General features: G+C 37.2%; 1 protein-coding gene across 3 annotated transcripts in view; it reads right to left on the reverse strand.

Moving 5' to 3' along the window:
- parietopsin overlaps positions 1-16,001 on the reverse strand; it is a 416,841-nt gene that overhangs the window by 363,561 nt on the left and 37,279 nt on the right. The gene's annotated exons all lie outside the window — the stretch shown is intronic.

Consider the following 16,001-nt stretch of genomic DNA (forward strand, 5'->3'; position numbering starts at 1 on the left):
CAAAAGTAAAGTAGCGTTACGACCTTTTAAAATATCCTGCGCTCAAAACCAGAAAATAATCAAAAAAGGACTTTCAAATGCTTGGTTTGCAGTGGCCCAGAATAATCAATTCCACTCCTGACTGCGAGAACTTGGCAGACTGTGTTTCTCTCTGATGATTTCATAGTTCTTCATGTCTGCAATTTCACAAAATAAACCAAACATGACTCTTTTTGTAAGTTCCAGAGTCTCTGGACTCAATTTTCATGCAATTCAATAAGGACAGTGTGTGGTCCTTCTAAAGACAGCCACAAACGTTCTAACTCTATGCCCTACCTCAACCCTATACTGTACTGTACACTGTAATATTAGTCCGGCATAACGTTGCTGTTAAGGCAAAAGGCCTGACAAAGAACATACTGTTTCCTTTAGCATGGTGTGAATAAAGACACCTTAGATGCTTTGAATGGTTCTCATCAGGGGCAGGTATACGGTAGTGTTGGCAGACATCCTATCTGTGAATGAAGCAGCAGATCCTGTAACTCGTGTTGCAGGAGTGTGTTGGTACTCATGCGCAGACCATTGCCAGAAAGACCACCCGGGCAGTGGCTTCAAACACATGAAACTTTAACAATGAAATAAACAAGTTGTAGAGCTGTGCATAAAGAACTGTATCAGCTTGCACACATCTTCACAGGCCCACTAAAACAGATATCAGGCAGATATCATGTTTGATTTAATTAACCAATGCATTCATTTTTTAATACGTTTTAACAAAACACTGCTTAATATGTTCATGACAAAGCTACTTAGTTTATGTTCAGATTGGACATACAGTGCCCTCCATAATTATTGGCACCCCTGGTTAAGATGTGTTCTTTAGCTTCTCATAAATTGAGTTTTGTTCAAAATAATATATGACCACGATGGAAAAAAAGAGTAAAATACAACCTTTAACTCAAGTGAATTTATTCAGTAGGAAAAAAATCCCACATTAAGAAATAATTATTTAACATCAAATCATGTGTGCCACAATTATTAGCACCCCTGATGTTAATACTTTGTACAACCCCCTTTTGCCAACAAAACAGCACCTAATCTTCTCCTGTAATGTTTCACAAGATGGGAGAATACAGAAAGAGGGATCTTTGACCATTCCTCTTTGCACATTCTCTCTAAATCATCCAACGACCTGGGTCCTCTCCTCTGCACTCTCCTCTTCAGCTCACCCCACAGGTTTTCAATGGGGTTGAGGTCTGGGGACTGAGATGGCCATGGGAGGAGCTTGATTCTGTGTGCGGTGAACCATTTCTGTGTAGATTTGGCCACATGTTTAGGGTCATTATCTTGCTGAAAGACCCAGTGACGACCCATCTTCAGCTTTCGGGCAGAAGCCACCAGATTTAGTTTTAAAATGTCCTGGTATTTTAGAGCATTCATGATGCCATGCACCCCAACAAGGTTCCCAGGGCCTTTAGAAGAGAAACAGGCCCACAGCATCACTGATCCCCCGCCGTATTTCACAGTGGGCATGAGGTGCTTTTCTGCATACTCAGCTCTTGTGTTACGCCAGACCCACTTAGAGCATTTGTTGCCAAAAAGCTCTATCTTTGTTTCATCTGACCAAAGCACACGGTGCCAGTTGAAGTCATAGTACCGCTTAGCAAACTCCAAACGTTTGCGTTTATGATTGTGAGTGAGAAATGGTTTCTTCCGTGCATGCCTCCCAAACAGCTTGTTGGCATGTAGATAGCGCCTGATGGTTGTTTTGGAGACTTTGTGACCCCAAGAAGCTACCATTTGTTGCAATTCTGTAACAGTGAGCTTTGGAGAACTTTTTATTTCTTTTATCATTCTCCTCACTGTGCGTGGTGGCAAAATAAACTTGCGTCCTCGTCCAGGCTTGTTTACCACTGTTCCAGTTGTTTTAAACTTCTTAATAATTCCTCTGACAGTAGATATGGACAGGTGTAGGCGAGTAGCGATTTTCTTGTAGCCATTGCCTGACTTGTGAAGGTCAACACACATCTGCCTCACTTGAATGGTATGTTCCTTTGTCTTTCCCATGTTGAGGATAAATGGCCTCTGTGTCACGTCATATTTATACCCCAGGTAAACAGGAAGTTGTGAATTACTAATTAAATGTTCCTACATACTCTGATCAACTTCGTAAACTACTGTAGAAGTGACAGAAATACTTTTATTAAATTTATTTCCTAAGAATTGTTAGGGGTGCCAATAATTGTGGAACAGGTGATTTTATGAAGAATAATTATTTCTTAGTCAGGGATTTTATTTCCCCCTTAAAATTTACTTGAGTTAAAGGTTGGACTTTACTTTTTTTTCCCATCGTGGTCCTATATTATTCTGAACAAAACTCATTTTATGAGAAGCTAAAGAACACATCTTAACCAGGGGTGCCAATAATTATGGAGGGCACTGTATCTGACCAGTATGCAAAATATTATTCCCTTAAAAACACTGCTAAGATTTAACCCTTTCACAAGTGAGTTTTTACTGAGGTTATGGGTGGATAAATTATCATTATAGCACTGACCTTAAACAAACACGTGGATCTTAGACAAAAAAACCTGATATTAATCCCACAGGTGGGCTGTACCCACCAGATCCCATTCCTGTGATTGTACTTGCAAAAGGTTTATCATGTAATGACTGGTCAGTGGTACTGTTGGAAATTCCCTGGGAGCAGGTAAATACTACAAAGACCACAATCCTTTGCAGCAGGAAAAGGTGGCACCTAGGGTTTATAAAGTCACTGTCGGCCATTTAAATTTTCTTTGTTTGGCATGGTCTGAAAATATGTACCTTTTGAATTGAGGACTGTGCTTCCCTTGACTGTGTGTTTGTGTAAGTTTTTGATCTATTACTTTATCCATTTACGTTAATTTGTCTATTTTTTCCTTTTTTTGCTCACTTGGTTTGTAGTACCTTTGTTGCACTGTTTGCATTGTGTTTTACTGATCTTATATTTTTGTGTATTTGTAGATAAACCATCCATGCGTCACCTACCTTCCTTCATCCATCCATCCATCCATCCATCCCTCCATCCTCTACCTTCCTCCTTTCATCCATCCATCCAATCTCTATCTTCCTCCTTTAATCCATCTATCCATCCATCCATGCACCCACCTTCCTCCTTTCATCTATCCATCCATCCACCTTTCTCCTTTCATCCATTCATCCATCCATCCATCCATCCTCTACCTTCCTCCCTTCATCCATCCATCCATCCATCTATCCATCCATCCACCTTTCTCCTTTCATCCATACATCCATCCGCTACCTTCCTCCTTTCGTCTATCCATCCATCTATCCATCCATCACCTTCCTTCCTTCAGCTATCTATTCATCCAAACCATACTCCATCCTCATCCATCCTTTCCTCATCCATGCATCAATCATTTTCCATCTTTTCATCTTTATTCTCTACATCATTGTGAAAGAGACTGTGAATAAACTGCATCAGTTGAATCTGTTCCTCCTCCTGTGTTTTAACGGACACACCACCACGACAGCCACCTTCCAAATGAAACCCTACAAAATTTTACAGTTACATTCTGTGCAAGAGTAAGCAAGCCTGCAAGTTCTTGGTATTGCAGTCACCACATTCTTCATCAAACTGCAAACAGGTGGCATCTTGTATGTATGTTTATGGCCTACCATTGTACTGGCCAGCTTACAACAAATGGGAAACAAACATGGTTTATAACGTGTGAAAGACAGAAAGGCCAAGAAACAATGGATCATTGTCCAAAGTTTTCACACATGTAAAACCACTGGAAACTGGATTTTAATGTTATCGTCTATTTTTCACCCTTTGGGGGTCTTTGGGGATCATGTTCAGAGTAAGGCATTATAAAAAACACATCTGTTTGTTTTCTGCATTTGAAAGTAAGGGCACAGGTCCAACTTTGCCATGGGCTAGGACAAGCACTCTGTTCTGGACATCCTGAATTAAACACACAAGTACCAGATTCTGTTCTCAGTTTAGTTTGGTTTATGTGTTCTAACAAGCAGGGTATTGACCGAATCAAAGATCAGAAACACTGGATCTAAACACGCTGAATACAGAAAACAGAAGTCAAAAATGCTTTCAGCTCAGGGGAGCAGGAATCCATATTTTTTTTAATTAGGTTAATCTTGCTTTTGTGAGCATATAATATACACAATATGGACAAAAGTATTGGAAAACCTGTTTATTCATTGTTTCTTCCAAAATCAAGGATATTAAAAAAGAGAGAGCATTCTCCTAGATTGTGGAACATTGCTTTAAGAATTTGATTGCAGTCAGCAACACCTCACACGGATTCAAGTTTATATGTTCTAGATTTTTTTTTTCTCTGGGGTAAAATGTAATAAAACCATATGAACAGTTTATAATGTTGGGCTCAATAATGCACCAAAAACATGCTTTGCTTTTTGGTTTGTCATGGCCACTGTGCTGCTTACAGACCCAGAACAGTGAATAGTTTTGTGGTAAATTGCACAGCATTTATAACCCTATATAAAATAAGTAATACATTTTGCTGTAATGTTGAAGCAGCTGTGATCAGAACAGCTGTTTGACAGGTTGGGCTGCTGAAATTAATACACTGAACTAAAGAATAAAGAGTCACAATACATTACTGCTTCATCCCATTAGTTTGCCAAGTGGGGTCATTTTATGCTCCACTAGGGTATTGGGTAAATCCTGCTTTCCTTTCACAGAGTGGATTGGACTAGCACAAGAGCCAAGTGACACTAAAAAAAACTCAGAATACATTTAGACAGCTTAGACAAACTTTGATGTTTACACAATGCACAAGCATCTGATCTCATCTGTTACTTTAACCCACACATCTATCCAACAGTCTCACTGTTCAATGTGTCAGTGAAAACAGTGGTGAGAAATGTAGGCTAAGTTCACATAGCAAATAAAAGTGGCCCAAATGCAACCTGTTTCATCATATGTGCTATGCGTGTGTTATTTGTATGAAATCTGATATGTAACTATTTCGTTGTAATAGGGCAGATCTGAATTTGAAGAAGAAGCAGAAAAGGCTGTGTGGAGAAGAGGAAATAGATGGCAGCAGTGAGTGAGGTTTTTAGTGTAAGAAAAGACCTAACACATATTTAGGGTAATTTCTTTATTTAAATTAAATTAAAAGGCTTGTGCTGCAACCATTCGTGTTTATAAAGAAATGATCCAACACAAACCCTTAAGAGGCCAAAGAAAAATAATAATCTTAAAAACAAAGTTTAAATAAACCAAGGATACAAGCCAAAGAAGAGACTGTAGCCAAACTACAAGTATATTTCTAGCCTTAAATCTCATGTGATGCTGGCAGTGATGAAACAGAAACTTTATGTGAAGCACCGCTGTTTTATGTTTTATGTTTAGGAGTGTGAACTTTTAAGATCAGATATCTTTAACATCTAATATCAGATGTTCACATTAAAAAGGTTTTTTATCTGCTTTGTGAATGTAGCCTGTCATTCATGCTAAAAACTGGTAAAAGTTTTGTAAGATGTAACACACTTAATCACTACTGAACAGTGGTAATTCCTCAGAATTCAACCTCCTTATTTAACATTGGCAGTGGACAACAACCTCAGCCCTGAGGAAGGTGCTTTGTTTTCTACTTTTTCTTTTCATTTTCTCCCCAATTTACACAGCAAATTACCCAACACATTCATTGGGACACCCCCTATCATTAGTGATGCCCCAAAACCAGGAGGGTGAAGACTAGAATGTGCCTTCTCCAATACATTTGAAGTCAGACTCTGCCTCTTTTTGAACTGCTGCTGATGCAGCATTGCCGAGTAGCATCACAGCGCACTCGGAGGAAAGCCCAGCGACTCGGTTCCGATACATCAGCTTACAGACGTCTTGGGCTGATCGACATCACCCTTTGGAGTGTTGTGGGGAGAGAGCGCCATCTACCCACCCAGAGAGAGCAAGGCCAATTGTGCTCACTCAGGGCTCCAGTGGCTGATGGCAAGCTACAAGCTACAAACAGGATTCAAACTGGCGATCTCCTGAATAAGGTGCCTTGTTTAAGGGCAGCTCTGCCTCGAAGGTCCACTCCTGGGTATCGATCCAGCGACCCTCTGGGCACATCTTCCCCCTGCCATGTTGTGTGTGTGGGCTGGCTGACCTACTCAGGGTCATGTGCTGCTTCACTGGGTTTAATGATTGAGACACAAACAGGGGGCTAAGTTAACCTGCCAAATAGGAGTGGCAATGAGTTAAGTGGTGTGTGTTCTTACATGCATTAAGTAGATAGACCTTCCTTCCGCCAAACCCCCAATTCAAGAACAGGAAATTAGGAAATTACTACAGGGACAAACTCTACAGGTTAACAAATATGCCTGTGGGCAGATGACTCACCAAGCTAACTGAAGACACATTCTTTCGTTTGACGCTACACACATTCCAGAATGTAAACAATGGTAGGAATCTTATGCTGGAAGGCAATGTAAAATCACCAGCATAAAATACAGTACACATTAAGGAATGCCAAATTTTACAGTAATTTACTCAATTTAACAGCTATTGGATGGCTCCCCTCTTCTTAAGTTCGGCCATATTACACTCTCCTGCATGCTCCAGCTTTTCCATACCTATTTCCATTTCAAAACCTGATTTTTTTTTACCAAAAGCTCTTCCATTTTCAAGCATGGCTCAGCTAAGCCATCACCATTCTCTTAGTCCTGGAGTTGAGGTGGTGGAATGAACATCCCTTGGGAGTTCCTAAACAGCTGTATTGATTCTTCAAATGCAGACTGAAGACCATCACTTATGAGAGTACTTAAATTAGCACTAATTCAGGGCTTGTGATTGATTGTACTTAAATATCTTAATTACTTATGTTAAAATACAACGTAGTAAATGTACACAGACTGACCACTTTATTAAAGCCACCTCTTTTTTCTCCACTCACTGTCCATTATATTGGTTCCACTTATAATGTACCATTACTTTGTATTTCTACAGTATAATTACAGACTGTATTCTTACTGTTTTTTTCTTTGCATATTATATAAAATAAATGGACACAATGTTCAAAAACTCCAGCAGCACTGCTGTGTCTCATCTAGAGCTTAGATCGAGTCCAAAATATCCAACCCGACCCAACCCGACCCAACCCGACCCGCTCCATACACTGTTTGAGTCCGAGCTCGAATAAAACCTGAATTTAAGTAAGTAGAGCATTAAAACTGAGCTTTTAAAATACATTTTTGGGATGTGTGAATGAGCAAAATCTGTTATTATTTAAGAAAAAATATTTTTTTCAAACAGATCTCCGAAAGATTAAAACATGAACAATGCAAATAATCATCCACATCCAAAAACATAGGTAAATTAGGCTACAAAAATGATGTCTAAATGACTTGCCTCTAATCTAATATAATTTAACATGGTTTAAGAATAAAAAATATATTCTAAACAAACATTTTTTTTTATATTGAGCTTGTAGTCTAAGTGAAAAAACACAAAAATGGTAATTTAGCTGTTCATAACAGCTATATTGTGCTATATTGTGAAAATACCAAAAAAAAAAAAAAAACAGACGCCTACGTCACTGATTATTTACTTGAGCCCTACTTGGGTCGGGTTCGGACAATCTAAGCTCTAGTCTGATTCATTCATATCATTATGTCAGTGCCAGTCAGTGCTGAGAATGACCCACCACTTAAAAGAGTCCTGACCATTATCCATTTTAATTCTGCATTTGACAGTATCTAGGAACTATTTATATATTTTCTAGCAATATTTTGTGAAGGAACAACAAAGCACCTAAGTCATCCTGTATACATGCATCTGCTAAATACCATACATGTGAATGTACAATAGTGGAAGGTCTGCCACACCATAGAACCTGACGCTGTGAGAAAACATGCAGCTGCAGAGTACATATAACACTAAAAGAGCCATGACCTCAAAGCATGATATCATGCACTACAAATGAACCACAAAATCACCTTAGAGCAGCAAGGAACAGGACGACCGCATCAAAATATGATGTTTTGACAGCTAAACTAAAATCATGTGTTTCAACATTCAGCTTTAATCAAATCATGAAATGAAAATACCAGTAAAATCAGTGAGACTGAATTCATTCAGGCTTCAGGTTACAAACAAGTATGATCTTTAACTAGCGCATGACTGCTGTTTGGTTGGCTTATAATATCAACTTTCTTTATCACATTTAGTGTAATAAGGTTTTATTACACAAAGGTTTACATACAAATTTAAAGCAACACTTTCTTTAAAACAACAGCGTATAGTTTCTAACTATAAATGCTACTGTGGCTTTGTATACTGATTTTTAAATGTCTAGAGTGTTCATTTTACACAAGCACCCAAGAAATATGCAGCTTTGTCGTAGACTATTATTCAGGTGTGGCACAGTTTCAAAAGACAGTAGTGAGCAAAGCCCTGTTTTATCCAAGTTATCATGCTTTTTTCACCAGATAGTGCTTGTTATATATGTTATATATATATATATATATATATATATATATATATATATATATATATATATATATATATATATATATATATATATATATATATATTATATGTTATATATTGTTCTGATACGGAGTTACAAGACAGAAAGCGTCAGTGTAGCATATGGTACTCGACATGACATGGCTATAAATTCAGCTGCTGGCACCACGGTCCTGTCTTTTTTTTTTTTCTGGAAAGCTGGACCTAAAGCTTTTAGGAAATGTCAGAAGACGAGTGTCTATTAATTTTGTAGGTTTCCATAGTAAAATATGTCTTAATGCTTCAATGCATGGACTCTCAGAGCTAGCATCTCCATAAAAACTTTTCCTGGGACATAGCACTTATATAGTGACAGTAAAAGCTATTTTGGCCTTGGTACATTTATATAATGAAAACTGATCAAAAGCTCTGCTGATACTGAGCGGATGACACTGTTTGGAGTAAAGGAAGCACAGAACAATAATATTTGAGGTGGCCAAGAGGAGCCTCTTAGTTTTCTAATGTGACAAATTGGGAGAAAAGTTTCATTTTAGACAGAGGAAGTACAAGGACAATGAAAAATGTTTAACAGACCGGAGAGTAGAAAGCAATGGATTGGTTTTAGACCATATGAACCGTCAAGCCAAACGATTCAAAGACTGTGAAACCTGTTGGGTTATCTGAAGTCTTGGCCTGCCCATTGTTTAGAAACTGGCCGTTCTGAATTAGGATACTTCAAAGCTTGAGTTGTTTCTGCAGACCAGGAGAAAACATTTCACAGTCAAAAGCTATGACAGACTATTGAAAAACACTGTCAGTGCATAACCTGTAAGAGAATCTTTGCACTAGCAGTCAAAAAGACACTTGTTTTAGATGGGAAAAAAATACATTTTAAGGCTGCCTCTGCTCTGACACATCCACTAGACTGAGGATGGTTTGGTTCTCATCTCTTTAGTTGGATCACTTTTGTTGAAGCAAGCAAAACACCAAACTTTGCATGGAAGCAATACCTCAAAAAAGTCACTATCAACAGACCGATGTGAGAACATGAAATTTCTGAGTGGTTTTAGAGCATTGCATTCCTAAAATATGACAATAATAAGTATGCAGCACATTACTGATCACCGATCAGACGATTGATGGGGTCTCCTCTTAGACCCTGAGCTCGTGCATGCCAGTGGTGGCATCCACTCAACCAGGTCTGATTTTCCAGCAGACTGCCCAAGCCATAATTGTCTGCCAACATTCATCACAGTTCACAGAGCTTTAGCTATGCATGCCACCCCATTACAAGACCCAGTCTCAATATCTCAACATGCCCATTACAAGCCATTAACATTTGTCATTAAGTATGCAGATCACAGGGAAATGTGAGTGTGTGTGTTGTGGTTAACGCTTAGAACCCTGTTCTGAAACAAACTCTGATTTATCTAGAGTCAGGGAGATGCCAGCAGTTAACGTCATGAAATACTGACTGATCCAATCCATGGTGATGGATGTGCTACCCAGACAGGGAGTTTGGGTGATTCATTGCCATTCTAGAGGCAGAAGATGAGGCTGAGGAGTGGCAGAAAAATGTCACAGCTAACTTACGGTGACTTGCAACATATTCAGTGGTGTTTTTAGGACACCACCACAAACAAACAAATCTCCAAACTACGTGAGAAAAAATTTAATATTCCAACGTTTCCAATAAGCACTTTAGGAGGCCATTACTGGTGGCTTTATTTCAGATGTTGCCAAGCCATCACTAGTCTTAATGATAGGAATGCTGTCATTTTTATCACTGATTTGATTAAGCTAAACATTTCAATATATGAAAATTGTCAAAATAGATAGTGGCACAAGCTTGTATAATTTATTTGATTGTGGACGGAAAGGTCATATCAATGGTCATGTTTTTATTTTTAATTTATTTTAAACTTTAAAAGTTGGCTTTTAAAACTTTTAGTTTGGCTTTTTGTGTTGTACCTGTGCTGAAGTGACTCAAATCTGATTTTTTGCTCAGTGTGGCTCAGATCTAATTTTTCACGGCTGTGTGAACGTGCCAAATCCGATTTTTTCAAATCAGATTTGAGTCATATTTATATGTGGTCCTAAATCGGATATGTATCCGATCCATAGACATGCACCATAAATGTGAACAGTCAAATCAGGTTTTATGCATCTTTTTGCTTTTACGCATGCTGTACGTGCTTCTCTCTTGTACCCACACATCTCTTGGTGCAGCTGTGGCTGCAAAAACAGCAAAAGCAAACTGCCTGGTCTTTTTTCACCTCCTTGACCTGAACATGTAGTTTAGACCAGCTGTTTACTGTTTCTCCACTCCAGCAAAATATTGTCCACATATGAGCTGCTAGCACTCATCCATTTCACCTTTATAAAGCTACAAGTCGTCTCAAATATGACGTTTTTGTTGTCGGTGAAGAAAGCGATGTTTATACACGTATCAGTGCCGCATGTGAGGAAATCCTTCACATTACACACAGATACAGGTAACTTACATTTGTGAATGTGAACCACCAAGGTAGCAAAATCCGGTCTGAGCAAAAAATCGGATTTGAGCAATGTGGCTTGTAATGTGAACGTAGGCACAGACAAACAGCATCAAATAATGTAGTTTTAAAAATACAGTGAGATCATTAGGTTGTTTCTTCAGAGTTTAGTTTGTACCATAAAGCTGTTCAATCTGCCGCTTACAAAAAAAACTGCAGAGCCAGCCATGGATAAAAAATGGGTGAATTTCAAATGTCTAAATTACATTTCTGTGCATCACTAACAGCAGCAGTGAGTCACAGCAGTGGCAGCCTCCCCAAAATGCACCACAAAGACAAGGCCTACAGTGTACTCAAGGGAGTGGTTGATAAACTCAATTAAGGCAGAGAGACTGAGGATGCTGGGGCAGTGATTTATCTTTTGTGGGGCTAAACGGTTTTCACAAAGAGGCTGGTTTTGACTGGGCAGACAGAGAGAGAGCGAGATGCTCTTACTGCATATGAAACTAGAATGGGCAGTATGTCTCTCATGGGATAGAGCTGGTTTAAAAAAATGACCAATAAAAAAGCATTCTATTAATTTCTGTCTTTCAGTGGGTGTTGATGGTCTAAGTGTAGTGTTAGTAATGTTGCAACAAGTATTGATACTAGGATAAATTAATGAATGCATGTTAAAATACAAATCAAAATCACTTAACTTGTCATGCTGATAATGTTTAATAAAACCATTTGTATTTACAAATATATACTCAAATCTGATGTCTAATAAATATTCGTACAATTTCACTGTTGAGTTTCACGTAATTTGATATTTTTTTTAACTGTTAAAGACATTTAACTTAATCCACTTTACTGCAACCTCATTTCACCTTAAACTGTATGTTTTCTAACTGTATTCTGAGCATGAGTGTAGCTGCATATCTGCTACTGTTTATAAAGTAACCAGAGGGAAAACTCACTGCTGTGGTCAACCTCACTTCAACACTCAGTGTTCAGCCAGTGTGTGTGTGTAAGAAATTCAGAAGCTATGACACACTTAGCAAAAATGTTTATTCACTCAGACTCACCACACCACCTGCTACTGCCATACACTTCAGACCTCAGAACCATGATTGTAATAGAGATGTATGAAGAAGATGTATGATTCACTTGATCTAATGCTTCTTTATACTCATGTCTCTTTTACAAACATGATTTAATATGGATCTTATATCGCATTGCTCAAAGAACAATGTAAGGTGAGTTTATTTAAGCAGCTTAAAAGTGCACTGTGTAAAAGTTTAACTACATTTATATATCTTTAAAAAGCTTTTCAATTACACAGTAAAAGCTTATTTGTCCAGACAAACAGTAGTGTTATAGTAAATACAAATGATATGAGAGTGTTCCACTAAGCATTTCCAAACCTGCCCTTAATTAACCGCAGTAATTTTTGCAGAATAAGTACTTATTTAGATTAAATCAGGAACACTGAATAAATTCTTCGAAATATTCTTACCAAATACCTTCAAGAAGGGGCATGAAGGAGCATATATATAAAACATATTATTCTAATAAAATATTATTGTGACTGTCACATTTATGCATTAATCACAGAAAAAAATAACGTGTTAAAAAAGGAATTTATTTGAATTTTGCTAAGTAAACTTTTGCTCAAAATATACTCAAATATCTATATTCAGTTCATATTTCCATCTTATTTTAAGCATTTTAAACAGGGTTGGTATATTTTATTATTAACCCTTTCAGATGTTAATTATCTCAAGTGGTGGGGGGAAAAATAAGAATGCTGTTTTCTGTCTGTTATGCACAGAAAAGAAGGACAGACAGACAGACAGACAGACAGACAGACAGACAGACAGACAGATAGATAGATAGATAGATAGATAGATAGATAGATAGATAGATAGATAGATAGATAGATAGATAGATAGATAGATAGATAGATAGATAGATAGATAGATAGATAGATGCTATTATTCTACTATAAAATCTATTCAGCAAATAAATCCAATTAATAAAAATATTTAATTGTTTTTTTATTTTATATTTTAATATTTTATATTTTATATTGACCTTTTTATTTTATATACCATCCCTAAACAGTAAAAAGAAGCATGATTAAAAAGTGTTCTAAATCACATTAAATTAGTAAAAACAAATAGCTGTTACTTTTCCTCAGTGGCTCTAGAACTGTTACTGTTTTTACAGGTAAACTTGCTGATTGGCTGGTTCATGGTCTATTCTGATGACCAACAGCTCTCAAATAATGTTTTGTGCAACAGAACAATTAAAAATGAAGAAAATACGTGTTGTCCATTGTAATGGATGTAGGGTCTGAAAGGGTTAAAGAGCAACACATTTTATGTAAATAATGAGTGTAGTTACTCTTTTAGATTAGAGAGTAGTTATTAAAATAATTTTACTGCCACCTAGTGCTGGTAGCCTATAAGTACTTATAGCACCATCTCCACACAGTACATGATTTCCCTTCAGTCAATATAAAACAGCGTATGGAATTGAAGCACTGAAGAAAAAGAAGCCCTTTCAACAGATCCACCTAAACCATTCCTCAAGTTTGACTAACTCATCCTCTGGGATTATTTATTATGTTAAGGTCAATACCGTCGGGGTCAACAGCTGACCAGGCCATTCTGTTACTGTAACCCTTGATCAATGCTTTACCTCCACTGTCCATCAGCACAAAAGTGATTTAGCCTTCAGCCATCCAATGCATTAGTCAATAACATTGTTCTGTGAGGCTCTTTAGATAAGCAGCTGACAGACATGTACTGTCCATCAGAACTGAACTCTATAATAATATTACTTGGCCTTTAAAAATGATTGTGTTGTGTACATTTAGTCAGATTACAAAAAAATATGATTCCATGAATTATTCAATTCAACTTTAAACAAAACACACAATTAGATACGAACTAAAGGTCACCCAACACGGGCAGTCTGAAGATGATATTTTGAGGGCAGGCTATTTTGTGGGACAAGAAGAAAGAGCTTAGTAAATGTGAAAAAATGCATTTTTTTTAAATAAATGATTTGAGTAAACAGACAAGAATATATAAACATGTACAGTATCATAATAAAGGTAAGATTAATTTCAGTAAATTAATAATATTAATGACAAAAGAGTGAAAAAAGAGTTTATATTGATTCTGTCTCTTTTGATTGAATGGGAGGTGTAACATAAGTTTATACAAAACTGTACGAAGAGTGGACCCCATGAGAATAGCAGTTGCTAAAAAGTCTGATAAATAAATAAAAATAAAACTGAACTCAGTACAGTTTGATGTGGTTTGAACCAGATAGGCTGTTTAAGCTAAAAATGTAAACATATCTGTATTAGTATAAATTTATTACAGACCATATATCTGCCCAATAAAATATACATTTTTTTGTAGGAAGTTATGACTTTAAACACTATATATTAGTGAGGCTAATTTGTATATACTAACCCCACCAGGTGGCGACTGTATGTACAGCAGAATGAAATGTGGCCTCATGAACTTACAACTAACTCCTAGATATTTTTTACTCTCTTTCATGTAAAAATTGCTAGTTTATGACCGCCAGTTTGAATCCTGTTTATGTAGCTTGCCATTGGCTATCGAAGGCCTGAGAGAGCACAATGGGTCTTGCTCTCTCTGGTTGGGTAGATGGCGCTCTTTACCCTCATCACTTCTAGGGTGATGTCGATCAGCACAAGGTGTGAGCTGTATCGGAACTGAGTCGCTGCGCTTTCCTCCAAGTGTTGCTAGTTTATTTCACTAATTTTTCGATATTCAGTAATTACACTAAAAACCCAATACAAACAACTCTCCCACATACAGACATTTACAATTTAATTTGAACACCAAGTGCAGTTTAAAATAGGTTAAAACAAACATCCTGTGCTCTCCTGCACGAATATCTGATGTGATTTTCCTGTCAGCTGTATAAACAGTGTTAAGTGGTGATGTTTTTGTAGATGTCTATGGTGATATGATTCAGATACCCAGCAGACAGAACCAAACACCTGGTGTGAAACAGTAAAGCGCTACTGATGACGCTCGTCTCTGAATCACAGAATTCTGTCATCACAGCTCAGACCCTAAAGTGTCATAAAAACCACAGAGTGAGGAGGAAATGTTTTAGACCCATTGTCTTTGAACACAATCACACTTTCATCTGTGCAGGTCGTAAATATAGTGACTGATCTAGGAACCATACAGTACTGTAATGTAAACACACAACTCCAGAAAATAACAACCAGAGTGAACTCACTCTCATTCCAAACATATAAGGTCACTATGACGAGATCAGCTGGAGATAGTGAAGGTCACAGGTAAAGGCCAGGTGTGGGAAAACCTGAAAGCTTTATTTTCACGTCAGTTTATTTCACGTGGCAGCCGTCATATTTATGACTAATCCATCTTGTTTTTCCCCTCAGAGATGAAAGAGATAGTAGTTAACAGCTTCTTAAGGTGACTATTAAGAAAACTGTTGATGCAGCATTTAATTGTATCTTAGTATATCCTGAAAATAACATCTAGCCTGTGTGAATGCATGCCGTCTATATGAAATACATAGGGGCATGACAAAAGATATTTGCGACTAAACGACTAATCGGGAAAATAATCGTCAGATTTGTCGACAACTAAAATAGTCATTAGTTGCAGCCCTAGTTATTTGTGACCCTTATTTTAAAGTGTTACCAAAGCATTTTACTGAAAACATTGAATGGATTTAATGAATTTAGTGTCCCAAACCTTTGAATAAATCACAGAACAAAAGATAGCAGTAGTTGTCTTTGAGCCAATTTTTTTTTTTTTTGCAACTTTATTTGAAATTCATGATTTAGTGGCACAATTTGCACAATGGTCTTATTTATTAAATTATTATTAGTCAAGACTTTTGGAATTAGTTTTACTTCTGTGTTTTTCAGGCTTCACATGCTTTTCATGGAAGGTATTATTATTATTATTATTATTATTGATGTTAGTTGTACTAGTATCCTCTTATCTGTAATATTTTCA

The sequence above is a fragment of the Astyanax mexicanus genome, chromosome 10, assembly GCF_023375975.1.
Source record: "Astyanax mexicanus isolate ESR-SI-001 chromosome 10, AstMex3_surface, whole genome shotgun sequence".
NCBI lineage: Eukaryota > Metazoa > Chordata > Actinopteri > Characiformes > Acestrorhamphidae > Astyanax > Astyanax mexicanus.